The sequence below is a fragment of the Canis lupus genome, chromosome 22 (assembly GCF_003254725.2).
Source record: "Canis lupus dingo isolate Sandy chromosome 22, ASM325472v2, whole genome shotgun sequence".
NCBI lineage: Eukaryota > Metazoa > Chordata > Mammalia > Carnivora > Canidae > Canis > Canis lupus.
The window spans coordinates 31,047,920-31,072,121 of record NC_064264.1 but is presented as its reverse complement, the minus strand read 5'-3'; the positions used below and the strand labels follow the sequence as shown (position 1 = coordinate 31,072,121).

Below are 24,202 nucleotides of genomic sequence, written 5' to 3'. Positions count from 1 at the left end.
TACAGCATTACCCACACACACAAACACATACATATGCAGGTACCCACATACATACAATAAATGAACTCATATCTCAGATCTTACAAGTCACAGTGAAAGATAGTAATGCTGCATCCTATAGCAATGAATCAAAGAATACACGAGTACAGGGTACATCACATTGATTTTGAAGTAGGTTCCTAGAGGGCTCCCACTGATCACTGCACAGTCATGGTATCTTTTTAAATTTTATTTATTTATTCATGAGAGACACAGAGAGAAAGGCACAGATATAGGCAGAGGGAGAAGCAGGCTCCTCTCGGGAAGCCTGATGCAAGACTTAATCCCAGGACCCCAGGATCAGAACTCGAGCCAAAGGCAGATGTTTAACTACTGAGCCACCAACATGCCCAGTCACAGAAGTCTTATTCTGCATTATACCTGGCTCTAAGGGTCCACTGAGCATAAAGGATATTAAATAATCACTATTATAAGCAACTAAAGTAAAATTTTCAACTGAACCAAGTCAATTCAAAGGGAAACACATGGTGGTATCTAGAAATAATATGATAGGAACAAAAAGGTAATATAATTCTTATACAAGTCAAAAAAAAAAAAAGGAATCACACCAATAAAACTCATTTGAGTTAATAAAGGTGTGGTGAGAAATTTTCAAAACACATATAGCTTTTAAAATTTCTTTGCAATACTGAGGAGTACTCTTGCTAGACTAACTTCTAAAGTATAAATCTGACCATTTCACTATCTTCCTCAAATTCCTCACAGATCCTCAAAATAGACCCTAGACCTTTAGAATGGAGGTTATCCATGAAGAATAGGTCAATAAAAACTGATATAAATTTTTTAAAATTCTACCTCCACTTATCCAGTGCTTAGAAAATAAAGTTTCTCTACTATCTCTATCAAATATTAATGATTTCTTAACGATTCAACTAAGGGGAGGAAATATGGGCTCCTCTTTCTGTTCCCCGAGGATGGTCTTGGAAAGTCATTTGGCCTTACTAAGTTCAGTTTCCAACTTGCAGAATGAAGAAATTGGACAAGATTCTTCCCAGCCCTAAAAGATTGTCAGCTCTACTTGGCCAAAGTCTACTTGCCCATGCCCCACTCTCACCTAAAGTAGGTTTAATTTCCATTCAACTTGATTGATTAAGGTAAACATCCAAAGGAGATAAAACGCAAACTGTAAAGTTGCCAATTCTGAGTCATGAAAGCAAAAAATAATCTAGTTGCTCAGAATTTCCATAATGCTTCATGATATTTTCAAACAGTGTTTAGCCATTAATCAACACAAATCATAACAGACCCAGAAATGGAGGAAATCATTGACAAAATTTACCTAACAAGTCAAAAACAGAGAAAATGACATTTAAAAATTGTGGGTGAATGATCTCATGGATGACTGGATGAGCCACATGCATTTTGGGTACTGGGTTATATTACATGATGCTCAAATGGGAGAGAGATGCCACAATCTGGATTAAGCTCTACTTCTTGGGTTCTCATCTTCTCCCTGTCCTACTCACCCTGGCTCCTCTGGAGCTGGAATGATGACAATTACTCTCCCACCTGACACCCAGAGATCACTATTCTGACACTACTATACGTCTCTCCTTATTACAATTAAATAATTCATTCAACCTTCCCTGAGCATTTGTTATGCATGCCAATGCTTCATGTAACCACCAAGCAAATGAATAATTGGAATCTTTCTCCCTCATCCCTATCACCTCTCTGGCTTCTGCTCTCTCTCTTGCTCTGCTCCAGTCCCACTGACCTCTCTGCCCCCTCACACATGGTAGATGCCTCCAAATGTTCTCCACTCACTCCCTCCCTCCTCCTAGGACTCCAGCCACCCCTCATGTGTCACTCCAGCCCCATCTCTGTCTCTACCTTCTCCCCTACCCCTATTTTCATGCCTTAGCCTTCCTTTGTCTTATCTGTGTGGGACCCCCTCAGGCTTCAACCTGGTATTCCCCGACATTTCTCTCTCCTTTCAAATTTCAATCACATCAAAGGTGATAACATTGAGCAGTGACTGAACCTTAATTTTTGGCAAAGAAGTAACTTGTAGAATTTCAAAAGAAAACTTTATTTAGATAGTAACAAATATTGGGAATGACATCTCTGAAAATTAGTAAGTTTTTCAGTGAAGATATAATGGAATCATACTTTATCTAACAAAGATACTGAGTGCCTAATGTATTGGAGGGATAAAGAGATAAAAAAGAGATATTCTTGAGCTCAAAAAGTGTTATGGCATCGTTGCGGCAAGAGAGGCATGATTTCAATGGAAGAAAATGGAAAACAAGGTGCTATTCCGTCATAGCTCTATCATGGCATTTACTAGAAGGCATTAAAATTATGTGTTAATGTCCCTGTTTTTCCCGTCAGACCATAGGCTGAGGAACCAAACCATGCTTTGGCATCTTTGTTATCTCTAGCACCTAGAAAAATACTGCACCATGCATACTGTAGTCAGTCAATAAGTGTTGATCTGAATTATTAGTTCTACCCAGAACAGGGGGACTATTCATTGGTATATTTCCAGAGAAGGTAACACCTGAGCTGGATCTTAAAGGGGAGTTGGAATTTTCTATGAAGAAATAGAATAGCATAGTAAAGTCATAGGAGATATGAAATAATAATAGTAATAATAACAGCTAACATATGGGACTCCTGGGTGTCTCAGTGATTGAGCATTTGCCTTTGGTGGTGTGATCCCAGGGTCCTAGGGTCCTAGGATTGAGTCTCCCATCAGACCCCCCGGAGGGATCCTGCTTCTCCCTCTGCCTATGTCTCTGCCTCTCTCTCTCTCTCTCCCTGTTGTCTCTCATGAAAAAATAAATAAAATCTTTAAAAAAAAAAAAAAAAGAAAGAAAGTGAGGACATAGGGTTAAAAAATATGTTCAAGGTCACCCAGTGGGTGAGTGTTAAGCTGGGGTATGAATCTCAGGGGACCCCCATCATTTTCTGACTCCAAAGGCTATGAACTAGGTAATACTATCTACTCTTCCAGAATTGAGCCAGCTCAGGTATCCCAAACAACCCAGCACCTGTGGTCACCATTTGTCTCATCCTTCCTTCTATTCTTGTGACACAACCATTTTCATGACACAACTTCTGTCTGTTCCATCTGCTCCAAGTCTATCTCATCTTTGCTTCTCTCTGCTATTGCTTCTCTATTTCTATTGCTTCCTACTTTTCCTCTCTTCTATCTCATATCCATGTTCTCCTCAAGAGACTTTCACTGTGTTAGAGCACCATAATCATTGCTTGTTGGTTCAGACTATCTAGCATCCAACTCCTAACACTCCACTATCCTTTCTGGGGGAATCTTCTACTATGTAGATACGGGCATGGAACCTACATCTTACACAGTAACCAGTAAGCCAGTACTCTCTCTCCCTGCCTAGCCTGGCTGTGGAGCAAGGATATGACTCGGCCTAGGCTAGTCAGACAAGTACAGGGACAGCTGAAGACCACCCCCATCAAAGGAGCAGCAGTGGGGCAGCAGGCTGAACATGGTGCTCCTCTTGCATAACTTTTGCTGTGCTCCCCACTGCAGACCTCTTCAGAGTATCCTGGTTTCTGCCTCTTTTCTAAGCCAGGTCTTCTAGGTCCCTATAGATATCCAAACCACAGACATCCTTCCAGCAAATATTCTGTTGAGGTTAAATTAGCCAGAATCATTTTCTATGCTTGCAAACAGGAATCCAACCAGGATTCAGACACCATGTAGTTTTGGCTCTCACATCTGAGCTGCCTTTGGCTAGGGCCCTTACATCTGCTGCCTTTGGCTACAGCCCCTATCCATAATACAATCCCTTGAAGCCAGGGTGGCCACATAACTGTGAAAACATGGCAGCTTCTGTCAAAGGAGCCACCTGTGGCCTCTGTATTCAGGAGTGAGCTGGGAGCTGTCACTTGGACTCTGATGGACCCTAAATCAATACTCTGGGAGGCTTATATGCTGAACAAATTGAGTCAGTGACTGGTGGGAGACTGAAGATGTATGCAAGAGAAGAGAGAAGGGTCGAATAAGGGCTCTGAAAGAAAGGGGAGTGAGGTGGAGGGACTGGTCTTGGAAAACCAGAAGAGTCTCCTTGCTCCCTACCCCAACACCGCTCTTGAGATTGCAAATGTAGGTGTGTTTATAGAGTGAAAGGAACTTGAAGGAGTTCTTGTAAATAGAGTCTACTTCCTCTGTGAGGTAAGAGCCAAGGTAATCTGGTGATAGTGACTGCAGGGAGTTGTGGGGTGGATTTGAAGAAAGTGATGAAAACTTGGAAAACCCACAAAGAGAAACTGGAGAGATGGCCTACTGGGAACTGACAAAAGGACCACTGAGCTGCTTTGAGGAACTGTTTGTATTTGCATTCATTAATAGCAATTAACTACTCTATAGACATTCTTTTGAACAAGGATTCAGACAAAGGATAGCAACAAGCTTTCCCTGAAACTTTTTCAGGGCAAAAACAGGGACTTGCAAAATCTAGCAAATTTCACAAAACAGAAAAACCTTTAACCTAGCTTCTCAATTTTGCAATTTTGCAACTCTGGTTCAGAGTGAACTCCTTTGCTATACCGGAAGGCAGTAATTGTTGAACAACAACAAAAAAAGTATGAAACAAAAGATGGGGATCCCTGGGTGGCTCAGCAGTTTGGCGCCTGCCTTTGGCCCAGGGCATGATCCTGGAGTCCCAGAATCGAGTCCCACATCGGGCTCCCGGCATGGAGCCTACTTCTCCCTCTGCCTCTCTCTCTCTCTCTCTCTGTGTGTGTCTATCATAAATAAATAAATAAATAAATAAATAAATAAATAAATAAATAAATAAACAAATAAATCTATCTTTAAAAAAAAGAATTTTTTTCTTAAGGAATCTGGATTCTGCCTAATTCAGTTCTTTTTGATTAAAAAGTTGGTCCATTTTGTATACAAAAGTACAAAAGAAAATTTAGATAAAAGCTGTTAAGGGCTTTTATAGAAATATTAAGAAGTGATAGTCATATTGACAAGTTTCTTCAAAGTGGCCACCAGTATTGGAGATAAATGTAACCACTAAAATGATCTTTGCTGAAATTCAGTTAGATAGTGGAAAGTTCATCTCTACAATCTGAAGAATAACATAGCTTGGGTGTGGTTATGTTTGATGATTCAGCACACTGATTTAAATCTTAAAATGCTCTGCCTGCTGGTTCTGGTAACCAACTGAACTGATACATAAATTGCAGACTGTATTTTAGATTGCTAGTTAGATTCATGAAGTAAAGAATGTGCTTCTGACATGTTATAAGAAAATGAACAATCCCTCTTCATCATTTGGCATGTCCTAAAAGACGACAGCATCTGGATAAAATTCAACATGTAATTTTAGCTTTTGTCACATTTTGAATAAAAATAGTTGGCTGAACAACTACCTATTTAAATTATTGAAAGCTGGTGATTACAAATAAGCGTCCTGGACAATAATTAGAGTGGCAGTAGAAATGATTCAGAGTATGAAGAGCTTGGATAGGATTCCAGAAGTAGTTTTCCCCCAAATTGAATGGTGCAGACAAAAGCAGTTTGTTCTTCAAAAAATAAGTATTCTTAAACTATTGCATTCGTTGATGGAGGCTGCACAGACATGGGTTAATTTACTTAACATTTCAGAGATTTGGGGTTTTCAAACTGCAGCAAAGATGAAGCAAAATAGAGATTAAAATTCATCATTATTTTCTTGTTCTTTTCAAACATGAAAGCATCACATTCTTAAAGGACAACTCCCAGCACATAGGTTCTTATTTGAGACATGGTAAAGAAACAAAAAGATAAACTCTTTTTTTTGAAACATAATATGATTCCAAACAGCCACTAGAGGACAGTCAAAACACTGGGGATGTAAGTGAGGCAAGTCAGTAGCTTCAAATGAAAGGATTTTTAAAAATATTTGATTATTTAGAGAGAAAGAGATTATTACAGAGAGAAAGACAGAAACAGACAACAGAGAGACCAAGACAGATAGAGAACAAAGTACGTTCTTGATCACATTAATGTAACAATGGGAAAAAGCAGTAAAAATGTCCCACAGGCCTGCCAGGATTTTTATTGGCACACATTTCCAGGACAACACAATGACAACATGACGTCTGCCCCATGCCTTGGGGACAAGAGTTGTAGGACAGTGATTCAGCACAGATGACGTAATGAGATCAGTTCCCCAACACACTGTGATTTTAAACACTGCCTCCAAAACAGCCAAAGATCAAGGATAACTACCCAAAATACAAATCACTGGCATCCGCCTTATGGAATATTCGCAGGCAGCTGCAGTGGTAGGTCATTCACTGTATGTGTGTACGCGCTTTTCATCTAAGTGATGTCTTTTTAGATTCCAAAGTTGGAATTATTACTTTTTTAAAAAAATTCCCATGGCTCCATTTAACCCACGCTATTTGTGGGAGGTGAGGAAGAGATGACTCACATGATTGCTAAAATGCTTGTGAAAATGCAGATAAAATGGTGACAGACATGGAAGCACTCAGCTCTTATTCTTTAAAAATCTTTCCAAAAAGAGAATTGGGATGGGAGTGAGGAAGGCATGAAGAGAAATCAATCCTATGCATTATGAAGATTCTCAGACCTCAAGGCTAAAAAAGTAATTAAAGGTCCTTAGCATCTATTATTTTCCATTATTTCTAGTCTATAATTCTTCTCTTGCCATTTTAAATTAGAAAAATCTGTATACTGTGATGTCATATTCAAGAAGCTTTCCAAATCAGCTACTGCTAAATTAACCGTAGAAATGTGGCTATAGATCTAGTCTGCAAATGTCAAAGGGAACTAAAGAAACTTCTAGGCCTAAGTGAAATGAATAAAGACAGAAGTCAGGGCCCACACATTTTCATGTCCTGAAGCAGAGCTTGGCCAGCCTTTATTGGGACTTCCGTGAACAGTACCCTCGCCCCTTGGAGGAAAAGGCATTAAGTAGTTTGAACTGACACAGTGGGAAATAACTACATCTTTGTTCCTTCAGAGTGAGAAACGAATCTAACTGTTGACAGTGAAAGGGAGCAAGTGTGATGCTTAGATCCCAGATACTTAGATCTCCAACCATTTGTCTGAAATATAGCTGCAATTGATTTATTGAACATATTTACTTACATTTTTGTAAATACTTATTTTTCAAATGAATGCACAGAAAATCAAATCATTTAACCTAACAAGACATCTTATACTGAGTCTTCTGACCACATTTTATCCAAATCTCCTCTCTAAACATTTATGTGATCCTGGGTTTGCCTTTCCTTTCACTTTCATAAAGCAGATTCATACAGGGGCAGTAGAATCAGGCATGCCTTAAATATTTGGTCCTTTGGGTTCACTGGAGTCATTCTATTTACTGTAAGAGACAGGGAAATTTGAATTAGTGATTACTTAGATTCCTTAAGAGGCCTTCAAATGCTGCAGTGGTTCTGAGTACCAAAGTGTTTTTGTATATCTGGTTTTACTGCAGGCTAAGAACCCAGACTATAACTATGTAACTCACAGGACAGACTGAAAAATAAATTAGTCATAAACAAAGGTAAAAGGCCAGATCCTAAAGTGTCTGTAAGTTTGAGATTTTTAAGTACATTTCAAATATGTAGATTCCTCTCTGAAACTTCCATGGTCTCACCAGGAGAGATATGCACCCCTGCAGTTCCTAATTGTATCTTTCAGATGGCCCTGCCCATCTTATATTATAGTTACTGTACATTCCTAAAAAGGAAGGGTTTTGTCTCACACACCACTCAATTGCTCTGATTGTCTTGCACATTTGTAACTCAATAAATATTGACCAGATGAATGAGATTGCAAGGTAGAAAGTAAGCAAGAGATGGGCCTCACCCAACACATCTTCCTGGGCATGTTCTTTGCAAGGCAAATTAATCTTCCACCCAGAGGCAAGGCCCAGAGATTCCATGAATGGCTCTCCACTTTGCTCCCAGGTGTCAGTGCTGCCTCAAGCCATGCCTTCCAGACTCAGGAGCTGTTCAGCCTCCTTTGTAAAAGATAGTCAACTTTGAGGTTCTTGAACTGTTGGACAATGTTAATTGATATTCCTCAAAAGGATGTATTGACTCGGTCATGTCTTACATAGCATCTCTCATATTGGAGGTGCTCTGTACAAGAGGAAGGAATGGAAGAATGATTATATGGAAAGGTATTATGCTCCAGTTTCCTAAATATGGAAAAAAATTTCAGAATCAAATCTGCCAGACTGCTGGTGTAGGCCACTTGTTGTTCTGCTCCGAGCCCTTCTCATCCCTTCCATCTCATACTCAATAATGCCATCTGAATGAGTCATATAGCTCCCATGATGGTATTTTATAAAGTTGCATGTTTTAGGAAGAAGTTGGGTTCTTTGATCTTTAATCTGGTTTGTAGCTATGTTTCTACTTAGTCTCTCCAGGTTCGGCTCTTCTTCCCAAACCTCCTCCAGGTTTTGGTGTTTGTGAAATTGCTATTCTTTCATTATTTTTATTTTTTTCTTTCATTATTTTTAATATGTGCTCCATCAGAAGCCCATGGTACTCTTGTACAAGGAGCTAATGCTGATAGACCAAGGGGCAAGCTAGTATAACCAAAAAAATAATAATAATAATTAAGCCTGATGCCAAAAAAAACAGTGAAATGAAATGCTGCCTGTTTACTTTTTCATAGTTGGGTGGAAAATCTCAAAATTAAACGGACTCCATTGCTTAACAAAACAGCACTAAAATGGTCATAAAAAATAAGTGCGGGTGTATTTATGTACTAAGTAGGATTTGCCCTCTCCTGTCCCTCCCTCCTTTCTTTCTCACTCTTTCATTTGTTCATTAATTCTTTCATGATGACACATGTAAGCAGATCAAACAAAGAGTCTTTTCTTTTTTTGAAAACATTAAAAATGAAGGAAAAGCATATCCTCAAAAATGGCAAAAAGTGTGATTGAGTTGTCTTCAATGGATACTATAATATTCCTAATTGTTTTGTCATGAGAAACATTCAATATTTTGGCAGGGTTTTGGTATATTACCCATGTATATTTTAACCTTCAGTGTTATTTCGTATATTTGACTTTGTTTCCTTAACTCTGAATGTCAAAATGTAATGGTTGTTTACCAATAGTAAGAGTCTTTGAAGACTTTGTATATACTCTTTATGGCTGCCACACTTTATCTTAACATTTTAATTAGAGTCATTAGATTAATAGAAACATGGCATCTGTGCCAACAATGAGTTAGCTGTTCACCAAACGATTTTTCCTTTCTTTCCAAGTACACTGCTGGATGACATGTCATAGCCACTTTTCCAATTGGATGTAGCTTTGTGACTGGGTGTTGGTCAATGGAATATGAATAGAATGAACAGTTTATGAATAGTCATTTACTACTTCCAGGCCTCACATACACAGTTCTCTCTTTTTTCCCCTTGTACCCATTGACTGAGAAGTCTAAGGATTAAGAAAAGGATCTAAAGTCTACATTGCTGTTTGGAGGACAGTCACCGAGTAAAGCCAGCCAGCCAGCCAGGCTAAAATAAGTGATAAACTTTCATTTTGGATTTCCAATCCAAATTTCAAACTTTAAAATTTTCACATTGTGTGTCACAGCTGTTGGCCTGATCCAACTAATACATCAGTCTGAGAAAAATAATGTTATTCTAAAGATATTCATGGATAGGAGCTGGAATGGGAAAATCAAGCTACTGGGAATTGGTGTAAATATAGAAACCTGCTGTTTTCTCTCTCTCTCTCTCTCTCTCTCTCTCACTCATTCACAAAGCACCAGACTAACATAAGGTAGCCATGACAAAGATATTGTGAATATTCAATTCAATAAACATTTAGTAAGCAAAACTATGTGCCAGAAACCAATACAAAGGGTCATCTTTAGTTAAGGGCAGAGAGCCAGAAAACAACACAATGTAATAAGACAATTAACTAAAGGCTTTGGTGGAGAGAAATAAACGAGACATGAAGAAAAGGGAGAGAAAGGAAGATGGACACCAGAAGAAGGAGGTACAGAATGGACATAGGTAGCAGAGCTTGGAGAGATTCCTTGAAGTACTCCAGAAGATTTTCAGGGGACCCTGGGGTCTGGCCTAGAGATAGGGAGTAAATAACAAGCAGATTAGATTTGATACCTTCAGCCTTCTATTCATCCTTCTCCATCTTCTTTAATCTTTCCTCATAAATCTTAATTTTCAACCATGTAATCATCATTCCATTCCCTTTGCTCTCTTTTAAAATAAGTAGGCTATTTCTTGCCTTATATATATAATTTCCTGTTTAGTCCTTTAAACTGTATTCAAGATAAAAGACTAACCAGAAGAAGCACATACCTCCGCATACTTTAGCAAGCTATGCTCCATAGTTATACCTCATGGCACATCCCAGGTATCTGGTGGGAATCTTGGAAGGACTATCAAACCAATCAAGCACTAGCAATTTCTGGATCCTTTTCTGCAATGGTGAAGCACAGACCACCATGCAGAGTCTTAGATTTCTATGTGATACTTTTGGTAGGATAAAAAAAAAAAATCCTGCCTTAATTGTTGTGATTCTCTGTAGTTGGCTGCTACTGAGCAAGGTTGAGCAATCTATTTCTCTGAAGGGAACACCCATCTTTCTGGGAAAATTTAGGCACATTCCTTCCTAGAAGAGAAGGGAAAGACTAAGTGGCCTTTGACAGAATGTTAAGACCTGTCTAAAAAAATGACATTTCACAATGATAACATGGTGTGGCAGTGAAAATCTTGATTTGACATTGCCCACTGTCTCCAAAAGATTCACAGTGTTTTTGCACATAAATCATCTCATCCAAAGATGCTTATTTTGGTAATAGCCTCACTTGTAGCACCAGGTAAATCTGTCTGTTCGAGGCTTCCTGGGAAATACTGCAGGCTTAGAATTGGTGCTTCCATTCAGGAAATATGGAGATATTGGCTGGAATCATAATGTTACCGGTTTTGAATCAAAGGGCCTTGAGCAGACTAGGTAACTGCCCTCTGCATCTTCGTCTGTGAAATGGGAATAGGTCGGTAGATCATATTCTCTTCCCTTCACTCTTTTGATTTTTATCATTCTCCCCAGGAAGTCAAGGTGGGTTTTTTTTGTTTCCATCCTCACCCTCAGTGGTGAGGGATCTTTTAGCATAGTATTCAGAACATTCCTGACCTCCCAATCTAAATTAAACATTCAGGTCCCCATCGCATTGCTCCAGTTCATTTTGGATGCTTCCCAAGAATAGGAGATACAACGTAAAGAGAACTTACTAACATAAGTAAAAATTAGTACAGCAATGCAAAGTTAGGACTGAGAAAGAGGTTAGAGGATGATGTGGAAATGAGGATGAGACAAAAGGGATCAAAGGAGGAAGGTCTCGGTGAGCCCCTGCTGAGAGCAAACTTGGCAGGGACTGGAAGGCAATCAAGGGGAGCAGGATAGAAACATCTGAATTTTCCTTTGAACTTCAAGGATATTCTGAGTAGATGTGAGTAAGCCTGGAGCGATTCTCACTGGAATTCTTAGCCATTGGAATGGAATGAGGTGTTATAACTGTGATACTTATTCCCAGTGGTGTTGTAAGGATTAAAGTGGGTTCATGTATGTAATACCACAGTACCCTAAAAAAAATTTTTAACAAAAAAAATACCATGATATCCTGATAAGAGTAAGCAGTGGCCTCAACCCCTTGGGTCCCTTCTTTGCTAGGCATCTTCAGCATCTTCTCTCCCCTCATTATTTCCCATCAGCATTCAGACATGCACTCATAGCTCCTATCTTTTGAATAATCTTTGTCCCTGATTCTATCTCTGTTTATCTCTGTTTCTCTGTTCCCCCTCACAACTAAGCTTCTGGAAAAAACAATCAACCAAACAAACAAAAAACCCACCCCTCCATCACTGATTGACCTACCACAATCCAGCTACAGAAACTGCTCTTGCTATGGCCAAAAGTTACCCCTTCGTTGTCAAAAACAAGGAGCCATTCAGACCTCTTCTCTCCTATCTCTTTGCAGCATTCACATTAGTGAGCACCTATTTCTTAAAACCCTTTCTCATGGATTTTTAAATTTTTTTATTTTAAATTTTTATAAATTTATTTTTTATTGGTGTTCAATTTGCCAACATATAGAATAACACCCAGTGCTCATCCCGTCAAATGCCCACCTCAGTGCCCATCACCCAGTCACCTCCACCTCCCACCCACCTCCCCTTCCACCACCCCTAGTTCGTTTCCCAGAGTTAGGAGTCTCTCATGGATTTTTTGATAGCACACTCACTGGGTTCCTCTCCTACCAGTGTGGCCACTCCTTCTCACTCCCCATTGTTGATTTAACTCTTCTATCTAATTTTTAAATGTTTAAATTTTCTAACAAGGCTGAAGGTCAGCATCTGACCTTCTTCTCTATCTTTATTAAGTATTCTCACGCATTCCTATGCTTTAATTCCACTATGTTAAAACTACCAAATTAATAGCCTCCAAATTTATATCTCATTTCAGATCTTTGTATCCAAATGTCTACTTAACATGTCCAATTGGACATCACACACTTAATGTGCCTAAAACAGAAGAACACTTGCTCTCTCCTCACCCCAGCCCAAAAACAAATACCCACTTCTTCAGTCTTCATCTTGGCAAGTGACACCTCCATTCACCCAGAAAAAAACAAGCCTCTTCTTCAGCTGCTGTGGCCAATCCATTACTAAACCCTGCCAGTCTTCTCTCCAAATTAAATTCTTACTCCATCTCTTTATCTCCATTCCTCCACTTTGGTCTTTCCTCCATCATCTCTCACCTGAAATGCTTTTTATTTTCTTGCAATTTTGCACAACTCCAATTCATTCTTAGAATTTCTATTATATCCCAGAATGATAATTTAAAAATTATGTTTGATTATATCACTCCCCACCAAATAGAATAGCATTTGTGTTTTCCATGGCCCATTCAGAATGATCTAGCCTCTACTGCTTCTAAAGCTGCATCTCATCTTAGTTTCTGATCCCTTGCCATGCACCAAACATATAGTCTTTTTCTATCTTTCATGTTTGTCAAGATTTTTACTACCCCTGTACCCCTGTACAAATGTATATAACCTGTTTCTTCCAGATAGGAAATTTTCTCCGTCCCCTTCATCTGTCTACTCCTAGTAATTCTTCAGGTTTCCATGCAAATATTCCCTGATTCATCAACCTAAATTAGACCCTCTTCCATTTTCCTGAGTTCTGTTCTTTTTTTTCATACCATCTGACACAAATTGTAATTATATACCTGTACATATGATTATCTATAATATTCATCTACAATTATATATAGCATATATTGAATATGTATATGATATATTGTATATAATATTACCTATTATTATATATCTGGTATGTTTAAATATATATAACATACAGATGTACAGTTAGATAGAGAATTACATCTGTAATTACATAGTTGTACATGTGATTGTTTCCTCAACTAGACAGCTGGATTATATATGTCTCCCTTGCTATTGTATATCTCACCTCTAGCACAGTGCTTGACACAATATGTATACAATAAATATTTGTTTCCTGAAAGAATATCATTACTCAGTAGTAGTGACACAAATATTTATAGTAGTATAGACTCAAATCCCTTTTCTGAGTCCCTTATAGTCAGAGGTGTTCAGGAATACAGAAATATTCTGATTTTTGTGCATATATCACAATATGGAACACTCCCGACAGGCTCTAGGGTAGCATCTGTAATAAAACACTATTATTTCCACAGTTCAATGTACAGGCATTTATAATAAATAGAACTAGTTAAAGCTCTAAATAGCCACATCAGATCAGCTCCACTAACATCATCAATGAAGTCGTGAAAACAAAGCCTGAGTTTTCAGAGGAGTTATGGACATAAGAATTGCCTATAAAGGATTGAGGAGCTGTCCTATCTTTGCCATAAAAGCTGGCTTTCATAGGAAGTGCCACAGAGAGCTCACTATTACCACGTGAAAAAGCATTCGACATTTACTCAGACTGACCCAAAATAAATTCGAACAATTCATGGGGAAATAACTGACTCCCCAATGGACTCCAAACATACAGCCTTTCCACAGTGAAATTTGTTCTCACTGATATAACCATCTCCTGGGAGCACTTGAAACTCTACATTTTGGAACAGATTTGGGAGGAAAAAAATTATTATAAGGAATCCTGTCCAAAGGCAGGGTCACTGATGCCCAAGATGTAATTAACAATAAAAATTCTGTCTCACCCTTCCTTGCCCCTGCTGACACTCATGACTTACATGACTTCTCTGCTAATAACTTTGCTGAACTTTCAAGTGTCTCAGTGCTTATATTATAAATGCTTTTGCCTTTAAATTCTGTACAGTGTTATAAGTTATTGGTTATTCTTTGTAATGGTTATTGTACTCTAAATTATTTTATCTATAAAAGAATTAAGCATTTATGAAAACTTCTGCCAAAATGTAATAACAAACTTATCATAATATTAAGGAGGAAAAATTCAAGGTGCCTTATATTCTGTCAAAAATATGTCCTTTTTTCCCTTATCTTTCACCACCAATTTGGGGTGGGGTTAGGTAGTATTGTAAAATAAATACTATGCAAGTTTTTGGATGAGAACCTGAATTTTAAAATACTTGATAGATCATTGTAATTTTACTTTTAAAAATGGAAAAATTATCCTCACATTAGTTTTATTGGCATGAAACTTTGATACAGATATTCATGAGAATTATCATTATTATTTTAAAGATTTTATTTGTTTATTCATGAGAGACACAGAGAGAGAGAGAGGCAGAGACACAGACAGAGGGAGAAGCAGGCTCCATGCAGGGAGCCCAACGTGGGACTCGATCCCCGGACTCAAGGATCACGCCCTGGCCCAAAGACAGGCACTAAACCGCTGAGCCACCCAGGATCCCCATGAGAATAATTATTATAGAAAATAAATAGGAAAATAAACAACTTTTTCAGGGCATTATTGGCTTACTATAAGCACCATAAAAAGATAAAAGAACAGAAATATTTGGTCAAATATTCAGAGGGGAACAAGAAGCATATCATCAATAAGTGGAGTTTCCTTTAACAAATAAGAAAATATTTTATAAGCATCTTTAGCTTGATGTCAAAATATACATTTTAAAATACATTCAGCAAGAGGATATAGTAATATGGCATCTTTAATATGAACTGTCACTCATGTAATCTCCTGAAAGGCAAATTTCCAAGATGGTAACATTATTTTTCCTAATTAACCTTACATATTTACTATTGTAAAACAAACACAAGATGCAACTTAGATGTAACTCTATTTTATCTGAATTCAAAGCCACAAAGATGTGTCTCAAAACTGATGGCCTACCAACTAAGACATCTTAAAAAGAGCAAAAAGCCAATGGTGATATTTTATTCAGCCTTAAAGCAGCAGAGATACAGAATTCTGGATAAAGAGGACTTATTTCCCTCTTAAATTAGAAAAAGGGATAAATGTGAAGATGCAATTGAAGTCATTTTAAACTTTTTTTCTTTTTAAATTTATTTTTTTAACAGGGGTAAAATAGACATAACATGAAATTTGCCATTTTAACCATTGTTAAGTTTACAATGCTATAGCTTTCAGTACATTCATATGCAACCTTCACCACTATCCATCTCCAGAACTTTTTCATCTTCCCAAACTGATGTTCAGTACCAATTAAAAGCTAACTCCAGTTCCCTCTCCACTAGCCCTTGACAGTCACCATTCTACTTCCTGTTTCTATCAATCAGACTAATCTAGGTACTTTGCATAAGCAAAAACATACAATATTTGTCCTTTTGTGACTGGCTTCTTTTGCTTAGCATAATATCCTCAAGTTTCACCCATGTTGTAGCATGTGTAAGAATCTCCTTTCTTAAGGCTGAGCAATATTCCACTTATGTATGTATCACATTTGTTCCTTCATTAATCTGTTGATGGACATTTGAGTTACTTCTACTTTTTGGTTATTGTGAATTATGTTGTTTAAAATCGTTTTTTTGTTGTTGTTGTTGTTTGTTTGTTTGTTTGTTTGTTTTTTTTTAGGCTCATCTAGGTGGTTCAGTGGTTGAGTGTTTTGCCTTTGGCTCAGGTCATGATCCCAAGGTCCTGGGATCAAGTCCCACATTGGGCTCTTGGCAAAGAGCCTGCTTCTCCTTCTGCCTATGTCTCTGCTTCTCTTTCTGTGTCTCTCATGAATTAATTAAGAAAATCTTTATAAATCAATCAATTAATCAATCCCATAACATATTAGCTAGAAAAATTTTTCTACAAGATAAAACTGACACCCTTTGCTTCAAAAGGAAGTCTATTTTGTCAGCAAAGAAACTACTTTTTCCAGTAATACTACAATTACCTTTCACAAGTTAAATGTTACTTCATTAGATGAAAAGTAAACTGTCCTCCCAACTACCTTCCCTCCAAATCATCAAACTTATTCTTAGAATTCATGTAACACAGGGATTGTAATAAAACATTCTCCTGCTGTTACTAAATTTGCACCACTGAAAGGTGACAAGCATTTGCCAAATTCACCAAGTTAGTAACAAGAACAGAGAATAAATCCTTGTCTCCTAATTTTCCAGGGAATTCAGTTTACAAGATGCTGTGAATACATGTAAGCTTCAGAATCACAACAGTCCAAATACCAGGTAGATTCTAGAATGGTTTTAGGTCTATAAGCAGATTTATAATTAAGACTTCACCTTATAGTCCCTTGTAATGAATTTTTGAAGGACAGACTCCCCAGATTTTCTCATAAAAGGTGTAACATGGAAGACACCTTAGGTATCATCTTGGACAATTCCTCATTTTACATCAGGCCAAGAAGCAGTACTTTCCTATCATAGACAATTGCTTAAAATCATTTTAGGAATAAAAAATGGGATGAATTAATCAGTAACATGCTATGTCCTATGTGTGTCTTCCTTTCATGTCTAAAAGTAAGATTCTAGTATAATTTGATGGCTTTCAAGGTAGCACAGTAGAGTTTTCATTTCATATTTTTAGACTACATAGATTGAGTGCCATGAATTTGTGATTCCTTCAAAGAATCCACACCTTTCATCTCAGGGATTGCTATTAAAGTGGATGTATTTATCAAAGGCCAGATCTAGTTGATAGCTCACCTGACTGAATGCTTCTTGGAGATGAACTTTTTTTAGGGGAGGATCATCACAATGCTCAGTAATACATATAATTACCTTCCCACAAGTCTAGCTCTATTTCCTTAAATGAAAATTATACTGCCTTCCTCATACTCACCTCTCCTCCCAATCACTGTCTTAACATTGTCACTCAATGTGATTTCATTGTGAAGAGGAATAACTTTGGGGTTTTGTACTTTAAAGAAATCATAATAAAATCTCTACTGTTGCTACTAAATTTGTGCCACTCAAAGGTGACAGCCTTGTCATCTGTTTAAAAATTTTGTGCTCAATCTCTCAAACAATGTAACATAAAAAGTCAGCTAAAGGGGAAAAATTCATTCCCCTTTTTGTCTAATAAAGTGTTCAATCATTGCAGCAAAAGCTGAACAGCTACTTCTTGCTTTAAAGGGGGAAAAGGTCTCTGTTCACAATTCCAAACTTATAAAACCAATAAATTAAAAAAAAAATAAATTAGGAAAATTATTATTTGTAATTGCAAAGAAATTTTTATTTTTTTCAGATATGCTTTCACTGAGCCTGTATTTTACCTTCAGGATCTTGCATAATTTCATTTCATTGACAGGACATAAATTATACCCAGAACCAAAAGCAAAGTAGTCTGGAAAATAGGGTTCTTGGGCTTCCAGCCTTGCAATACAGGAGAGAGCATAAAGAGTTTGAAAATAAATGTTGACAATAGATGGATGGATGGATGGATGGATGGATGGATGGATGGATACATAGACAGAAATTCTCACTTATTTTCACATTTTTCTTTATTCTCTTTTCCTTTTGTCTTTTTTTTATTTTTTGAGTATAGTTGACACACAATGTTATATTAGTTTCAGCTGTACAACACAGTAATTCAATTTCTCTATGTGTTATGCTATGTTCACTACAAATGTAGCTATCATCTCTGTCCATGCAACACTATTGCAATATCATTGACTATATTCTCTATGTTGTCTTTTTATTCCTATGACTTATTTATTCCATAACTGGAGGCCCATTTCTCTTCACCTATTTTTGCCCATCCCCCCAACCTCCACCCCTGAGAAAGACAAATACCATTATGACTTCACTTATGTGGAATCCAAAAAACAAAACACATGAATAAACAAACAAAAAGCAGAAGAGTATCCTATAAATAACAACGAACAAACTGATGGTTGCCTACTTCCACAGTGTTTCATGCTCTCCCTATATATATGGAGAGAGAGAGCTATAATATAGAACATATTCATGTGAGATACACACACACACCTGCTAAGTTAGTAATACACACATATACTTGCTGATTATCAACTGTGCTTGCCAGAGGCCACAGCACCCATACAGAGTGTTTCCTGCATGGAATCATCTCTAGGCTCTTTCACAGAGATGGTTATAACCATCTGCTTCATGAAAGGTCACCCCTAACTTCCCTGGTGCACCCTCTTCTTAATGTCACAGTTATTCAGCAATACATAGTGCAAACAAACAAAAAATAAATAAATAAGCAAGGCAATTAGGCGTGGCAATTCCATTTCCCATCTATGAATTAGATGAGGAAGGCTTTCTTCCTAAGAGTTTGTCTAGAGCAGCCAGCTGGCTTGCTTTTTCAAAGGCAGTTTCAGCATGTGCTCTTGTGTTTGCATCTGAGCAGTCTCTTATTTGGCAACATTTTTTGAATATCCACACTAAAGGGAAACAAAAACCACAGACATTTCCCTGGATGAACATACATTCTAGTCAGTTTCCTGAGCACTTACTAAGCCATAGAAACTTTACATATTTATGAATGTTATTAAAATAAATCTGCAAGGTAAATATTATCCTTATTTCTCCAATGCAATAAAATAAAAAGGAGAAATTGTGTATCTTACAAAACCCAAGCTCCAATCTAATTGCTATTTATAAAAAAATAAAAAATAGGGGATCCCTGGGTGGCTTAGCGGTTTAGCTCCGCCTTCCGCCCAGGGTGTGATCCTGGAGACCCAGGATTGAGTCCCGCATTGGGCTCCCTGCATGGAGCCTGCTTTTCCCTCTACCTATGTCTCTGCTTCTCTCTCTCTCTCATGAACAAATAAATAAATAAAATCTTTAAAAATCAATCAATCAATCAATCAATCAATAAATAATTGCTATTTATGTGGAAACCCATAGGAAGTACTGCACCCACAAGTTCACTCTAGTACAGAAGTGCTGAAAGGATGCACAGCCAAGTGGCCAGGAGAGTCAGAGTAAAGGGAGGGATATGTAAAACCAAAGGTTGCTGAAGCACATTAATTGCCCCAAGTATTTTAAGCAAAAACAAAATTTTTACAAAATATTTGCATGAATGCCTTGTGACATTTAAAGCAATATGTCTAAATTAGCATCAATTTGTGCTTCTAACATGTCAATTTTCTCTTAACAATGGATAATATTATGCATTAAATTTTGACACCAAACACATAAAGGCTCCGAACGATTTTGACTATCTAATCACTTCCAAAGAAAGTTCAGTGTCTAAGGGTAGCTCCATATTATGAAGGATAATGTGACTTGACCAGAGTTCACAGGAGTCAGACTTGGAAAACAAAGGCAGGACAAAGGCCCCAACATTCCTAGTCTCCTGTCATGCTTTGAGTTTATGGACTGACCACAGTAAATCACTGATCAGATTGACAGTCATTCCAGTTCTGCCATACTGATAGTGAACCCAGTCAAAAGGAGGAAGAAACTGAACAATACTCTATTAAATAGACAACTAGTCTGGACAATTGAAGCCCAAACCACTTTCACACAAGTCATATGGTCTCAGCTGCCTCTATGTGTCAGCCATTTGCTCTTAGCCCTAGTCTCCTTTGAGCCTTTAATTCTTTGAGGAACAAACAATATCAAATACAATACCTTGCCTTGGAAATAAGTTTCTGAAATGAAAAAGATCAACCTAATAAACAACTGAGGCTGTTACTTAAGCCTTTAAAAAAATATTTTATTTATTTGTAGTGGGAGACAGAGAGAGCATACACCCACAAGCAGGGGGAGTAGTAAAGGGAGAGGGAGAGAAAGAGAAAATCCCAAGCAGACCACAGAGCCTCACGTGGGGCTCCATCTCACAACCCTGAGATCATGACCTCAGTGAAAATCAAGAGTTGGATGCTTAATTGATGGAGCCACCCAGGCACTCCAAGCCTATTTTTAAAAGCAAAAATTGTTTCCCATTTGGAAATGACAGTATGTTTTTAAGGATACAAAATCTTTTGGGATATTTTTAATTTGAAAAAAAATCTTTATATATATAAAGTCCTTAAAAAAGCTTTTGGAATCTTTGACTCAGCTTATCTATTACCCAAACTGCAAAGACTTAGCCCACCTCTCTTCCTAAATGGTATTTGATATTACTGGGTTCATGTCATTCAGACATTCATGTCTTAAAGTAATCTAAGACTTAGTTATGCTGGTCCATCATTCTCCTGCTTCTGTATGTGTCACTACAGGGTTCCAGTAGACCTCATAGCCACAGGACAATAGTATTCCATGGTCCCTTCAGTTCATCACAGTAGTCTTCATTTCCAAATGAAAGTTCACTTTAAAGTTCTATCCAGCATGTATTATATAGTTGGCTAATTTTCAACATGACATTCACTATGAAGATTTTCTGTGCCAAAATAACAAAATAACAAATTCAAGAAATTAAAACAACAATAAGGATAGTTATTGTGGTGTCATATAGACACAAATACTGACTAGCCATCTACCAACATGATTGGAATTACTATTATTGAATTTTGTTGTTCACCCAAAAGCACCAAGCATGCTTCAAAGGGGGATAAAGCATCATTTGGCAAAGGCAAGTCAATGCAGAGCTCATGACACAAGATAGTGGTTCTCAATCATCTTCATTTGTGACAGCCAACTGGCCCCAGCAATTATAACCATATTTAATGTGTCCTCAACCCAATTCCAGCCATATTACATGCAGAGTAAATTTTTAATCCTTTGAGATAGGAAATGCAACTCTACACTGATCAAATAAGATTATTCCCAAAACTACAATCTAAGTCAACTCAGAATAAATAGACAGAGGCAAGAGAAGATGATCATATGGTCTTGTCACAAATCTAGTCACATCTTCTGCTGAATAAATATACTAATGGAACATCAAAGGGGTTCATAAGTACAACATATGTTAAAGGAAAAGGATTTATTCTTAAAATGGGCATTTTGGGCAGTCACTCAATAACTCTTAGTCTCTTAATCTTTCATCTTTCCTAACAACTAATTCTTAATGTAATGATCTCCACACTACCATATGTAATTGTATATGTGTCTCTAAGATTTATACATTTATATTCTTTTTGGATTAAATTAATGTTATGAACTTGCCTGTCATCCCCATTCATCAGGAGCAAGAACTATCTTGTTCTTACTCTTCCTCCACAAAACCTATGTCACCCATACTCCCTTGGGGGATAGACACTCAATGGTATTATATAAACAAAAATCCCAACAATCAAGATACATATTTTAATTGCTTTTCTTTTTTTTTTTTTTTTTAAATTTTTTTTTTTTAATTTTTATTTATTTATGATAGTCACAGAGAGAGAGAGAGAGAGAGGCAGAGAGAGAAGCAGGCTCCATGCACCGGGAGCCTGATGTGGGATTCGATCCCAGGTCTCCAGGATCGCGCCCTGGGCCAAAGGCAGGCGCCAAACCGCTGCGCCACCCAGGGATCCCTGCTTTTCTTTTCTAATCTCTGAAATATCTGTTATAATGTTATATACATTGTTTCCTACTGTTAACATCACCAAATTTTTTAATATGACATCAAGAAGAAATATGTAAATAAATATAAAGATATTTAAAATTAGACATTTTATTTCAAAATGTATTGTAATTGCTAACCTCCTTTGTTCCAAATACAAACTTAAGAAAGTGACATTCACCTTCAGGTTCCAAGGAAATACCTTTCTTTGCATGTTTAAAGTCTAAATGTCCTCTACTAACAGAATTTGAATCACATTATTTAATTTTCTAGTATGAGTCTTGCTCCCACAGGTTGCTAATTCTCTCTTCTGTGCATGATCTCTTTCTCCTAGTAAACTATGGATTCTTCAAGGACAAGAGTGACATTTTATTCCTATGAACACAAAGGGACAGCAGACTAAATGATGTCTATTGATGTTTTACTATATTTTATAAATCATCCTGGTCTAAAATCCACTTCAATAGAACAATGCTAATTATATCATTGCCATCATTATAGACCATATCTTTTTATTTCCAAGAAAATATTATAAGGTTTTCATCTAATTTTCTTGGAAAAAAAAGAAAATGAAGTACAAAAACATAAGGAAAAAAGTTGGGAAGTATTATAAGACAAAAAATAGTATTTATATGCCATTACTAAAATGATCGAGTGTTTGAAAATAGTTGTAAAAGTGCCAAAATATAAGGTGACTTTTGCAGAGTCAACTTCATTTTCAGCTCACTAAAATGTGTATTACTTGCACACATAAAGAATTCATTCTCGTATATAATGGAATACACTCTCCCATAAAAGTATTACATCAGATACTGTTCTACTGGACTTAAGGCAGAGAAGATGAGCAAGCATTTGTGCCAAGATCTGGAGATTCAGAATCTAGGTTAGATATAGCTATCATTTCAACCAGAAAGGAATAAAGAATCTTATTTTTAAGAGCCCATTAGGTCCATAGTAAGTAGAAAACCTTCTCCTTACCCCACTCAATATTTCACATCTTTATCCCTGGAATCTATGAATATATTGTTTACATGGCAAAAGAGATTTTGAAGATGTGATTAAATCAAGGATCTTGAGATGGAGAGATTATGCTGGATTATCTGGGTAAATCCAATGTAATGGACCCTTGTAACAAGGGTACTTATAGGTGAAAAGAGGGAGGCAAGAGTGTAAGCATAAGAGAAGGAGCTATGATGAGGGAAATAAAGTCAGAGTGATGAGTGCAAAAGACTTCATTAGCCACTGCTCTCTTTGACAATGGAAGAAGCCATCACAGAAGGAATGTAGGCAGAATGTAGAAGTGGAAAATAGCAAAAAGCAGGTGTCTCCTAGACTTTCTAAAAGGAACACAGCCCTGATGACACATTGGTTTTACCCCAGTGAGGTCATTCCAGCTTCTGACCTCCAGAAACATCGATAATAAAATTATATTATTTCAAGTCACTAAATTTGTGAATATAGCAGCACTAAGAACCCTGGGACAAATATTGCAATTTTCACATTGAAAGTATTACTGTACAATTTATACCTAAAAGAAGATAATGCAGAAAGGCAGGAAGGCAGGCAGGAAGGAAGGAAGGAAAGAAGGAAGGAAGGGGAGGGAGGGGGAAAAAGAAAGGAAGGAAGGAGAGAGGGAGGAAGGAAAAGGGAATCAAATTCAGCAAGTTCACAAAAACACTACGATTTCTCAAAAATTCAAAATTTGAAGGATTTTGTAGAAATGAGCTACTGAGAGGACAAAAGTCAGAGGCAGATACGTTGAGAAAATTCAGGCAAAATATCGAGTGTGGGTGTCCCAAGCACAAAGAGAGAATAGAAAGAGCTTCAAAGTAATGAAAAACAATGTGATTGAATGTGATTGAACATATTAATGGGAATAAGCAAGCTAGAGACCAACTTCTCATGTGCCCTCAATGGAGCAGGAACTTTGTTGTGTGCACAGGGCAATACCAGTACAGTGGAGAGTGTCACAAAAGTGTACACACTCAATGAGTGGATGAAGGCCTGATGATCAGGGCTGCAGCCAAATTCTTCTTCCCAGAGACAAAGCTGTTTTCTAATTTAACAAATAGTAACCCCCTGGTGAGCCCTAGAAACAAGAAGGGCTGCGATCCATTCCAGTTTGAGTGAGCATGGAGAAGGCAAGCAGAGTTAAGATTAATAGCTTACTCATCACTTCTTTGGCGCTCCAACCTTCGCCCTAGCAACACTCACTCAGAGCCAGCTCCGGCTCAAAGCCAGGAAAGTCAGAACTTCATTGCCTGTGATGAATTTAAGCAAGAAGATAAG

General features: G+C 37.4%; 1 protein-coding gene across 17 annotated transcripts in view; it reads right to left on the bottom strand.

Moving 5' to 3' along the window:
• Window positions 1-24,202, bottom strand: part of SCEL (sciellin) — a 297,125-nt gene that overhangs the window by 152,957 nt on the left and 119,966 nt on the right. The window contains exon 1 of one of the 17 annotated variants that reach the window (XM_035704598.2): window positions 10,352-10,531. The exons of the other annotated variants lie outside the window; for them this stretch is intronic. The gene's annotated coding sequence lies outside the window, so the exon portion shown is untranslated. Of the gene's footprint in view, window positions 1-10,351; window positions 10,532-24,202 lie in introns of those variants that run through there. 17 annotated transcript variants of the gene reach the window in all.